The sequence below is a fragment of the Triplophysa rosa genome, linkage group LG23, assembly GCF_024868665.1.
Source record: "Triplophysa rosa linkage group LG23, Trosa_1v2, whole genome shotgun sequence".
NCBI classification, from domain to species: Eukaryota; Metazoa; Chordata; class Actinopteri; order Cypriniformes; family Nemacheilidae; genus Triplophysa; species Triplophysa rosa.
In genome coordinates this window covers 11772447-11784802 of record NC_079912.1, presented here as the reverse complement: position 1 = coordinate 11784802, position 12356 = coordinate 11772447, and the positions used below count along the sequence as shown (strand labels likewise).

Genomic DNA, 12356 nt, shown 5'->3' with positions numbered 1-12356 from the left:
CTAGAGATGCATACTGTATATCGGCCAATAATCGGCATTGGTTGATAAAAGCTATTTTTCACACTATCGACTATCAGATGAGTCTAAAAACAGCTGATGATCAGGGCCGATATATCCTGTCAATCAAAAGATCACAGGAAAATGAATTTGTGCTCGGTATCTAGAACATCACCAGTTAGATGTTCAATATTAATAGCCATTATATGAAAAAAATTCAGAAAGTAAAGAAATATTCATTTAATCTTCAGAATCGGTATCGGCAGACATCACGCCGAATAATCATCTGTATTGGTGGAGAAATTTAGTATCAGTGCATCTATATTAAATACTGTACAATGTACAGTTCATATGGATTCATATTAAAAATTCAAATTAAAAACATATTGGAACAACATAAGAGTGAATACTGTACATTCTTATATGCACAAATACTACTTAAGGTTTTTTACTATTATTGAACTATTACAAATGTAACTTTTAATTGTATACTAATACTACCAAATCATATTATATACTTTACTGGTCATCTGACAAGGTATTAGCGACAATGCAACAATACTGAGGAAAGTAACAGCTTGCCAAACCTAAATTTGCATGTCAAACAACAAATAATAAAAGAAATTGTACCATTAAGCCATAAAAAAGGGTCTTTAGATTTTAGAGCCTCACTCATTTCAGTGTCCATCCATGTGTGTTTGCCCTGTGTACCGTGAAAAGAAATAAAAACGTGAATTCTCTCTGGAACATCCCTTCAAGCAACATCTGAAATTTTCACAGATTAAACACTCACATTCCCCAGATAGCATTCCAAGGTCAAGAGAATAGAGAGAACGTGAAAGAAAGAATTTATTTAATTGCATTCCCCCTAATTTGTGTTTAATATCTAATACTGCTAAAAGATAGACACACGACTCTCTCTCAACTTCACACAAAGGCAGTGTTTGAAATCAACCACAATACCCTCATTCACTATTCCCTGCATTAGGGATCTGTTCACTAATATAGTCCACTTTAAGGAGCGGGTGAAAACGAGTGAGTAAATTCGGACACTCGGTGCACTGGAAATGCTGCGGGTGTCATCTTCTGCCGAGACGCGGGAATTCATTCAGCGCGAGCATCACGATAGATGGCTAGCAGCTAGCCGTGAGTGTGCATCGGTTGTACACTCGTTATTATGATGCATCATGGGATTGAATGAGTGCACTCAAAAATGTCCACTATGAACTCGGACACCAATGAAAATGGATGTCCCCTCAAATAGTGCACTATATTAGGGTATAGGGGGCTATTTCGGACACAGCCAAAGTCTCAAGCACCCAATTGCACTGTGGGGGAAATCATAATTTCGGCCAATCAATAACCCAGCAGTTTCATAATTAAATGAGCTTTGAATGGCCTTTTCTCAGTGGGACCTTCCACAGCTGTTTAACGCCTCTGATTTATTTCCATAATAAACCATCATATTTTAAAGAATGCCAGACAACTCTTCTAATGTAGTTTAACATTTTATGATGGATATTTACCGAGGGTTTAAAGTGCATCTGGATCGGTGCCATGGTTAATTATCTTATTATATTCATTTAATGCTATCTTGAAGCCTGGCTTTCAAAAGAAACTCTTCTCACCGTGTCAGGCCAAGCAGAGAGATGCCACCATAGCACGCTTTAAAATGTATGACCCAACATGCTATTGAGGTTAGGAGGATTAATTTGCAGAAGGATACTTTATATCTTACTGCGGGCAGCCAATATTCATTTGTTGATGTATGTGTATTGCTGTCGCTTTCCAGCGGGATTCATATCCATGGGTGAGATTAATTTGTTTACTCTGTTGATGTAGTGCATGGCAAAAAAAGAACAATACTTCATTTGGCACTCACCATAATTGATCTGGGTGCATTCCTGTATGCATGCCTGGTACCCCTGATACCAAATCCCTGCTATGCGTGTCATGCCAAAGAGTCACACATGCACACTAACAACCAAAAAACACTAACAACTATCAACTAAACAAATACTGCATACAATTTCATATAATATAATAAGTGAAAAATAACGTGAACCTGAAATAATGTAACATTGCACAAATTACATGTTGCCACTTGCCACCATTGACTACCATAGTAAGAAAAATTACAATGGTGGTCAAAAGTGCCCCAAAACGGTTTGCTTTCCTACATCTTCGAAATATCTTCTTTTGTGCTCAACAGAACAAATAAATGTATGAAGCAGTTCCTACTATGGTAGTCAATGGAGGCCAAGAACTGTTAGGTTACAAGCATTCTTCCAAATATCTTTCTCTGTGTTTATCAGAACAAAGAAATGTATACAGATTTGGAACAACTTGAGGGTGAGTAAATGATGACAGAATTTTCATTTTTGGGTAAACCGTTCCTTTAATAAATGCTTATACAAACACGCATGGATTAATACTCCAATTCCACACATTTCACTTTTATTTATACTTTGCCAAAGCATAAACTATCTATAATCCCATCTCTTTTCATTGATTCTGAATTCAATTTTATTTAGGTCAACCAAAGCCAGCAGGAAACCATTTCCAATAAATCGTTGCGACGCTAGCTGGCTCTTGACCTTCTGCTACAGAAGCAAACTTTCATGGTCTTGAAAAAACATGTGTAATGTTTAATAGACTTTAGGTTGAGCCCCAGATTGCAACTACGTAAGTGTTGACAAATATACATGACCTAGATCATTTTTTATTTATCCCTAATTTGGTGCCTCAAAGACCAAATGAGAACACCAAGTCTAATCACACGGCATTTAAACTTGACAACAGATGTGAGTATGCATGATAAACACATTATGAAACACAGCGCAATTTCCCAAAGGAAAAAACAACAACTAATGAATCTTGTTTCACAATTGTTTCTTCAAGATAGCAATGAGATGGAGACTTTGGCTCCTGTCAAAAACATAGCAACCTTCCTTGTCCTGTACAGAGATGAGATATCATTGATGTCATAAACTTCAATCAAAACCAAGATGTCTTCAATCAAAATGCAGTCATTTTAAAGGGCTAGTTCACCCAAAATGAAAATGATGTCATCATTTACTCACTCTCATGTCAAACCTGTATGACTTTTTATTTTGCAGAACACAAAAGAAGATACTCTGAAGAATGTTGGTAACCAAACATCGGCGGTACCCATTGACTTCTATTGTACGGACACAAAACCGATGGAAGTCAATAGGCACCGCTGTTGTTCAGTTACCAACATTCTTCAAAATATCTTCTTTTATGTTCTTTCTTTATATTCAATTTAATTGAAAAAAAAAACTGATTTGTGAATGTTATCATCTAAACCATGGATTCAAATGTTATACCTCTATAAACAAACTATCTCTCTAAAATGGCACTTTTCTGCCGATCTACTTCTACTACTGCCACAGCAGAAGCCCACAGAATATTTAATGGATGAGACAGGCTTGTAAATGCAATCTGAGTGTGTAATTCCTTTATATAAATGCTAATTCTGACCACGGCATTCAGTTCTTCTCATGGCATTATCCCCAAATAAACACAAACACACACTACCCTTACCCAATCTTCACTTTAGCGTAACCGTGGCCAAAGTCATCAAGTTTAACTATGACTGACATTAAATGAATTCACAATCAGCCTCCCACTTTTCTATCACTCAGTGTAGCCGAATGGGCGGCCGCGGCAGGAGTTAACGATGGACAGTATTTTTCTCAACTCCCTGATTGCATACTGAAATTTCAAAGGCTGATTAATGAACAAACCTTCGTCTCTGAAGTGGATTGTTTAATTATGAATCAGGACACAATGTACCCCTTCCCCCCAAATGGTCAAAATTACACGCACAAGGTCTCTTCACTGGAAATAAAGCCAGGTAAATGGAGCCACTTCATTAGGAACAGACCATAAACAATGTTTGTGTGGAATTCAGCAGCTTTTTTAGGAACAGAGACAAACTTGGACTTGGACACTGATATATTGACGTTTATTCAACTATGGGCATTTTTTGGGCCTCCTGTAAAACACAAACTCTTAAACTTAAACAATACCCTAAAACCTTTCAAACTCACTTGACCTAATAATGTCCAACAGTGGATATGCATTACATACACCTGAATTTGTTTTTGTCCATAAACTATAATGAATAAATATGCCTCATCTCAATTTCAAATCAATTCAGTTTTAGTGGTAAAAAATCCAACAATAGGCTACACCAAAATACACTACAACCTGGAAATATTACACAATTAAAACCACTCCGTTTACTAATGCAATTTATGCATTTAAATATATGCAAATGTAAACCTTAAGAAATGTTTAGGCAACGGTTTCCAATATTTGTTGGTTTAAACACTCGTGTGAAATCTCTCTTAAAGTCCCAGTAAAATTAAAAATTACAGTGCCTATTTTTTCATGAAATATTGGACCATTTATTGTAAATAGGTTTATCAATGTGGGTCATTCTCTTTTTAAAAATTGTGTGCCCTCATAAACTTCAGTTAAAATCTGAAAATGCACTTCCTTTCTGTAATGACTATCCATCTTAAATTACGTATGTTAGATGGCTTGGGCGGAGCATCCGTTAACTCCTCCTCTTCAACTGTCTGTCTGCTGCCAGTTCCATTTCAAAATGTGATGGCTGTTTTTATACATCTAATCAAATTGTACAGAAAGACGAAAGCCACGCCCACTATTTTTCTCATTAGAAAGTCCGTTTCACTCGGAAATCCGTCAAAATACGGAAGTAAAAACGATCGCAACTTCCGGTTCACGGGTACTTGAGTTAGCATAACTATTTTCTATAGTCAAGTAAGTGAACATCCACAACGGTCCATATTCCTTATAAATGGGGACATTAAAATTAAAATATTATGCTCTATGAAGAGCCATCTCTTCTCCATTTGTTGGTTATTATTGCTTTTGGTTTGCACATTTTAATTCACAGAAATCCTATGTTATCTCTCAAAAACGTGCATCCTTTATTGTCACAGCCATAACACATGAAATGTTCTCTTTCTTAAATAGAAAAGTTGTGTATAGACTGACATGTCTGGACTCTATCATCAGGGGTTTAGTAATATATAAACAGATGATTCAATATACTGGTAACAAACACATTCTATGAGAAATTATATTTCAAGTTTTGACTGAATTGTGCATAACATTCAGTAGAGAGATTGTGTAATGTATGTACATATCTTACCAGTCAAACAATAATACCTATACAAAATGGAAAAAAGCAATTCACCATTAACAAAAATATATGTATATACTATTGAGAAATAGCATACAAAGATATAAAGCAACATTTTTTTACTTGTAGATGCTTGTACAGGATTCTCCAAGGAATCACTGCGCTCAAATAACTAGCAGGTTTCAACAAGCCATAACGCTACCTTGTTATAGCTGAATCTTGCAACATGGATCTACTCATAAACCAAACCGTCAAACTACTTAAATATTTTCAGAAAAACATGAGTATGAAAATCTGAATTGAAATGAGACTTCACCAGAGGGCAGAGAATTCTGATATGAGTCACAAAGCAAATGAATCCTACAACGACCCAGTAAGAATGCAGAGATGTGTTTACGATATAAGCCGGTCAAAAGACAATGCAGCTCAGTCAGGGAGATGACTGACCTTTTCAGGTGCCAGCAAGATGATGTGAGCCACCTCGGAGGCTCCACAGACTGACGTTTCACCTCTCTAATAAAATCTGTGTCTGTTGTGATCCACCAACCACCAGCTGCTAGAGGAGAAGGTTATCTGATTACTTATAACACACTACAATGATATTCACTGCATCCAGAGAGAGAAGGCAGAGACAGAATATAGATCGCTACAACCTGCTTCTCCCAACACATAAGGTAACTGTAAACCCAAACAGAGGTTCTTTCCCAACCAGATCATAGACCTGCCAAGGCAGAGTATGAATATAGTCAGATACTGTGAGACCTGAATACCAAAAATACAATTCATTTACATGAAGAGACATTTTTCAGAGACAGCATATCTACAATTTTTGTAGATTTATTTGGATTGCTCCTGAAATATTCATTATGTGCGAGTCAAATTTTAGTAAAGTACATTTGCTCCTTTATTGCATGGGGACCAAAGCCTGAGACCACATTCAGATTCTGGTACCCGAAAATAAACAGATTTAAAAAGAACATTTTAAAATGAAGAAAGGTAAAACATTTTTAAAAAGAAGTTATAATTTAGATATAATTTAAGAAGGACTCTGGGTTAATCATTAGATGTTAGCAACTATTTGACATAAGTGCGTGAAATTTCTTTTAGAAAATGAAAATTTTACCATTTTGATGGGGATTTATTAACCTGTGCCCCTTACGTGAGACTATCATATTTTAATTATCTATAATGTTACTTTTGCCGGATTATTAAAAATAAATTGCCATTAACATCTACTTAGCTAAATTCACCCACAACAAGTTTCTCAGCATTTACACAAACTCATACTATCTTATATATGACAGATATTATTGGGTATTTTGTGCCATTGGACAATAATTTGAATATTACTCTTTTACACACACAATTACACACATCTAACTGTACGAGTATAGTGCGGACAGGATGTGATTCCATTTGCGTTTTGGATCAACACTATGGTATTACATTAAAAATCTCTTCCATCAGCTTTGCTGTGAGTCTTGATGATCGTAATCCTGTCACTTCTTTGAGGTTCTCCACTGATCGCCATCCATTATTGTCCAAGAGATGCCCCAGTTTTACAATTTTATTCCTTATTAAGCATGTTCGTATACTCACAGAAGATAACATCCTTGTCTGTATCAGTGGATTGAAAAACAAAGGTTCTTCAGTAACCCANATGTCCTTGAGGATCAATGTCCCTCTCTGCTTTAAAAACAGTTCTCCATGCCTTCAACATAGACCCGTAAAACAGTGTAATCTCAGACAAGCTGACCTCATCCAGTTTTATTAGGAATAAATGTTTATCCAACCCTAGTCCTCCTACTTTCTGTAACAAAGCACAAGCAGTTTGGGCCCAAGTCAAATCCTTATGGTACAGGAGTCTCTGTGCTGCTTGAATTCTGAAAGCACGGGTACGACTCCTCACATCCACCAGACCCTGTCCTCCTTCCTGGACAGGTAGATACAGTGCAGCTGCTCGGATCCAGTGCTGCCCGCTCCACAAGAAATCCACTAATGCTCTCTGTATACGGCAAATCAGTTCATCAGGTGGCTCCATGACCATCATCCTGTGCCACAGCGTAGAGGCAGTTAGATTGTTAACAACCAAAACTCTCCCTCTATACGACATCTGTGGTAATAGCCATTTCCATTTAGACAATCGAGCAATTACTTTCTCCAACATTCCCTCCCAATTTTTTTCCTGAAATTGGTTATTCCCTAAATATACACCTAAAACTTTCAACCCTTCCCTACCCCATTTCAACCCACCAGGAAGCTTTGGAAGTCCTTTTCTCGTCCACTCTCCAATAATAAAACCCTCACTTTCCCCCCAGTTTAATCTAGCTGAGGATGCCTTTTCATATTGTTCAATATTCTTAGTTAAAACTGTAACATCATCTTGGCCTGTAATAAAAACCGTAACATCATCAGCATAAGCCGACACGGACACCATAGAATTTATGTCTCCATTTGGAATCAAGACTCCATTAAGATTTCTCCTTAACCTGCACAAAAGAGGCTCAATCACAAGGCTATATAGTTGTCCTGAAAGTGGACAGCCTTGCCTGATTCCTCTAAAAACAGGTATTGGTGCGCTTAAAACACCACCAGCTTTCACAAGAACAAATGCATTTGAATACAACAACTGAATATATGAAATATATGTATCACCAAAACCAAAATTCCTTAAAACATTATAGAGATAACCATGGTCAACTCTATCAAATGTTTTCTCTTGATCTAAAGAAAGAACTCCAATTTCATAGTTATTTAACTGACTTATTTCCATAACATCGCATAGTAAAAAAATATAGTCCATTATAGACCTTTCAGGAATGCAGTATGTCTGTTCCTTCTGCACCAAATAAACTTAGATAACCCTTTAGTCTTTTAGCTAAACATTTTGAGAATATTTTATAGTCAACACACAGTAATGACACCGGTCTCCAATTCTTTAGAAGACCTAGATCTCCTTTTTTTGGAAGTAAGGAAAGTACTGCCCTACTACAGCTTATCGGAAATCTCTTACTTTGGCAACATTCAGACAGTACCTCATAAACATCTTCTCCTAAATCACTCCAAAAATGTTCATAGAACTCCGCAGTCAATCCATCAATTCCTGGGGATCTACCCTTGGACAACTGCTGCATTGCCTCTGTCAGTTCTTGAAAAGTAATGTTATTATCCAGAGCCTTTTTCTGCTCACTGTCAAGCTTTGGTAGATCACCAAGTACATCAGCACTTTCGGTGTTACAGTATTCAGAAGTATACTGTATAATTGTGTATAAAAATCCACCGCCAACTTCCTTATTTCTACAGGATCTGTTGTTATAGAACCATCATGCCGACGAAGATGATACATTTGTTTCTGTGTTGTACTTTTCTTTTCAAGATTAAAAAAGAAAGTGCTTGGAGTGTCCATGTCTTTAATAGAGCAAAATCTTGCCCTCATTAACGCTGTCTTTACTTGTTCCTGTAGAAAAGTTCCAAGCTCTCTTCTTTTCCTTTGTAAGGCATCATCATGCACAAGTTCATTATTATAAAAACATTCTTTTTCTAAAAGTTCAATGTCTCTTTGTAGTCTTTCCACAGTTTCCTTTACCACTGACCCAATACATGATGAATAATTCTGACAAAAAATCCTTATGTTCACTTTACCCAAATCCCACCGCTGAATGAGATTTTCAAATGAGTCTTTCTTCATTTTCCATTTCTTCCAGAACAAATCAAATAAGTCACAAAAATTAACATCTTGTAATAATTTAGCATTAAAATGCCAATAATAAGTACATTTTGACATACTTTTAAAATGAAAATAACCATGCGATGGTCTGAAAAACCGTTATAAAATGGAAGCATTCATCACCCTATTATTCCATAATTTACCCAAATAAAATCCATCTAGTCTTGCACCACAAACTCTATTATCAGTTACTTTAAGCCAAGTATATTGTCTAGTACATCTAGTAATTCAAATTCATTCAATACTTTGTCAACACATTACTAGATCGACTATCTGGCTCTTCACCATTTCTATCAATTATAAAATCTGTGGTGCAATTCTGATCTCCTCCCAAAATAATACATTCATTACTATTAAGTGTCCGAATTTCCCTTCTCATTTTCATAAAAAACCCATCCTTTCAACCCCATTATTTGGGGCATAAACATTAATTAAAATAAATACCATTTCTCCAACCTCTATTTTACTTAACAACATTCTACCTTTTACAACCTCATTTACAGTTAAGATTTGAACATTTATATTCTTAGAAAATAAAATTGCTACTCCTGCGCTATTGTTTGTCCCATGACTTAAAATGAGCTTCCCCTCCCACCACATACTCCATTCATTTTCATTATCAGTATTAGTATGGGTTTCTTGAATAAAAGCTACATCAACCCGATTGACTGAGATCATTGCTAACTTATTCCTATCTTTACCTCCATTTATATTTAAAGATCCCACCCTCAAATACCCCATAATAAAGAGGAAAGGAAAGAGACAGTACAGGAACAAACGTATCTCACAAAGTTAAGAAACCACCATGTGCATTTTTTTCATTTTACTTTTTTCCTCCGAAGCACGTTTTTTTTCCTTCCTTAAATTTGTTACCATTTTTTTCAAATGAAATTCTTTTTTTTACTTAATGCCTCGTAACTGGCCATTCTCTTTAGCAATCCCACTGACCCAATGAATTTTTCTATATCCGGAAAAGAATCTTTGACCTTCACTGTTTTTCGAAACGTTGCATCCAAAAACTTATTAATTTCCTGTAATGTGTACGTATCATCTAAAACCTGTGAACCTATCTCAGAAATATCAGAAACTGAATCATCATCTCTCATCTCTTCCTCCTCAGACATTTCAACACATTCAGATGTCTCTGCCACTTCATCATCTACACTTCCATTAATCTCAGCCTTTTTACTTTGTTCAGACAAGCCATGTTCCTCATCTTTCTCAAGCTCATTATCATCACCATCATCATTAACAACATCATCAGTTTGAGTAACACTGAGCTTGACCATCACTCGATTCTCCAGTGTGAAACTGTGATACAGTATCGTGTCCATTTCCTACATCAGCAGCTTCACTAGGACATGCAACTTCTTCATTGTTCTGGGCTTTATGTGGGCACTTCATCCTTTTATGTCCCACATCTCCACACTCAAGCCAGAGCTTGCGTAAATCATATACGCCTTACCTTCATGCCATACTCTAAAAGAAACATCCAACTCTGGATCATTCAAAAACATGAACACCTGCCTCCTAAACGACATAACATGCTTTAATGCTGCATTTCTACAGCGAAGTGGAACCATTTTGATTGCGCTAGCAAACTTTCCATAACGAACTAATCCCCGCTCGATTTCATCATTACGAATGAATGGGGGCACGTTCGCGATAGTTATACGTGTCGTCGGCGCAACCAGCGGGGAAACATTAATAAAAACGCCACTTACCGCAATTCCGCTGACAACTAGGCGATTAGCTAACTCTTCCTCCTTTACAAAAACCACAACTGCCTTGTTCATCCTTGATGCCGAAGAAATGTTTTCAAAACCGATCTGTTCTCCAACCGCCATTAACACGTCTTCCACCACCACGCCTGGCTCAGGAACACACCTGATTCCATTACTCAGAGACACACGTGTCGGTGGCTCTCCACCGTTTGGGACCGACGCCATCCCCAGCGCCGTTCCCAAACCCTACAAATAACTCAATTGCGAGGATCAATTTATTTTAAAACTTTTTTTTTTATATAAATTATTTTGTGAAAAAAATTAAAGAAAAATAGACAACAGTCACCATCTCCCCTTACGAATCTCCACACACACCCAAACGCTCCCAGCATGCACAGAGAGAGAGAGAGAGAGAGAGAGAGAGAGAGAGAGAGAGAGAGAGAGAGAGAGGAAGAGAGAGAGAGAGAGAGAGAGAGAGAGAGAGAGAGAGAGAGAGAGAGAGAGAGAGAGAGAGAGAGAGAGAGAGAGAGAGATGAGAGAGAGAGAAGAGAGAGAGAGAGAGAGAGAGAGAGAGAGAGAGAGAGAGAGAGAGAGAGAGAGAGAGAGAGAGGAGATGAGAGTGAGAGAGAGAGAGGAGAGTGAGAGGAGAGAGAGAGAGAGAGAGAGAGAGAGAGAGAGAGAGAGAGAGTGAGAGGACAGAGAGAGAGAGAGAGAGAGAGAGAGAGAGAGAGAGAGAGAGAGAGAGAGAGAGAGAGAGAGAGAGAGAGAGAGAAGAGAGAGAGAGAGAGAGACAGAGAGAGAGAGAAGAGATTGAGAGAGAGAGAGAGAGAGCAGAGAGAGAGAGAGCAGAGAGAGAGAGAGAGAGAGAGAGAGAGAGAGAGAGAGAGAGAGAGAGAGAGAGAGAGAGAGGAGGAGAGAGAAGAGAGAGAGAGAGAGAGAGAGAGAGAGAGAGAGAGAGAGAGAGAGAGAGAGGAGAGAGAGAGAGAGAGAGAGAGAGAGAGAGAGAGAGAGACAGAGAGAGAGAGAGAGAGAGAGAGAGAGAGAGAGGAGAGAGAGAGAGAGAGAGAGAGAGAGAGAGAGAGAGAGAGAGAGAGAGAGAGAGAGTGGAGACAGAGAGAGAGAGATGGAGAGAGAGAGAGAGAGAGAGAGAGAGAGAGAGAGAGAGAGAGAGAGAGAGAGAGAGAGAGAGAGAGAGAGAGAGAGAGAGTGAGAGAGAGAGAGAGAGAGAGAGAGAGTGAGAGAGAAAGAGAGAGAGAGAGAGAGACTTAACATTACAAATAACAGTATTTATTTGATCTATTAATTTCTTAATAAAAAAAACATTTTAATTCAATTAGAAAAGCATGCAAAACAAAAGCATAGTCAATAGTTGTCTTTTGGACATTTAGATACCATTTACTTTATACAGTAGTTATTTTAATCTGGCGTTATTATATGATGTACTCATAAATCGAACGTGCTTGAATATCGCTCCATCATGGCATTAATAATCATGGCATCTTTTATTAAAAACAATCATATTTTAACATCATGTGCCTATCAGCCAAGATGAGTCATTTTAACACTTCAAGCAGGGGTCAACTGCAGAGTCTTGGCACAGGAACACAAATTAAAGCTAAGAAGATCTCTTTAGACACACACACAAAGCAATTTTCTGCTGATTGTGAGAAACCGTGAGGAATGAAGCAACAAGACTGATGAGTAGTGA

At 37.5% G+C, this 12356-nt stretch overlaps 1 protein-coding gene across 2 annotated transcripts in view; it reads right to left on the bottom strand.

The window, feature by feature from the left end:
- The window catches only part of dok6 (docking protein 6), a 71442-nt gene that overhangs the window by 32679 nt on the left and 26407 nt on the right, over window positions 1-12356 (bottom strand). The gene's annotated exons all lie outside the window — the stretch shown is intronic.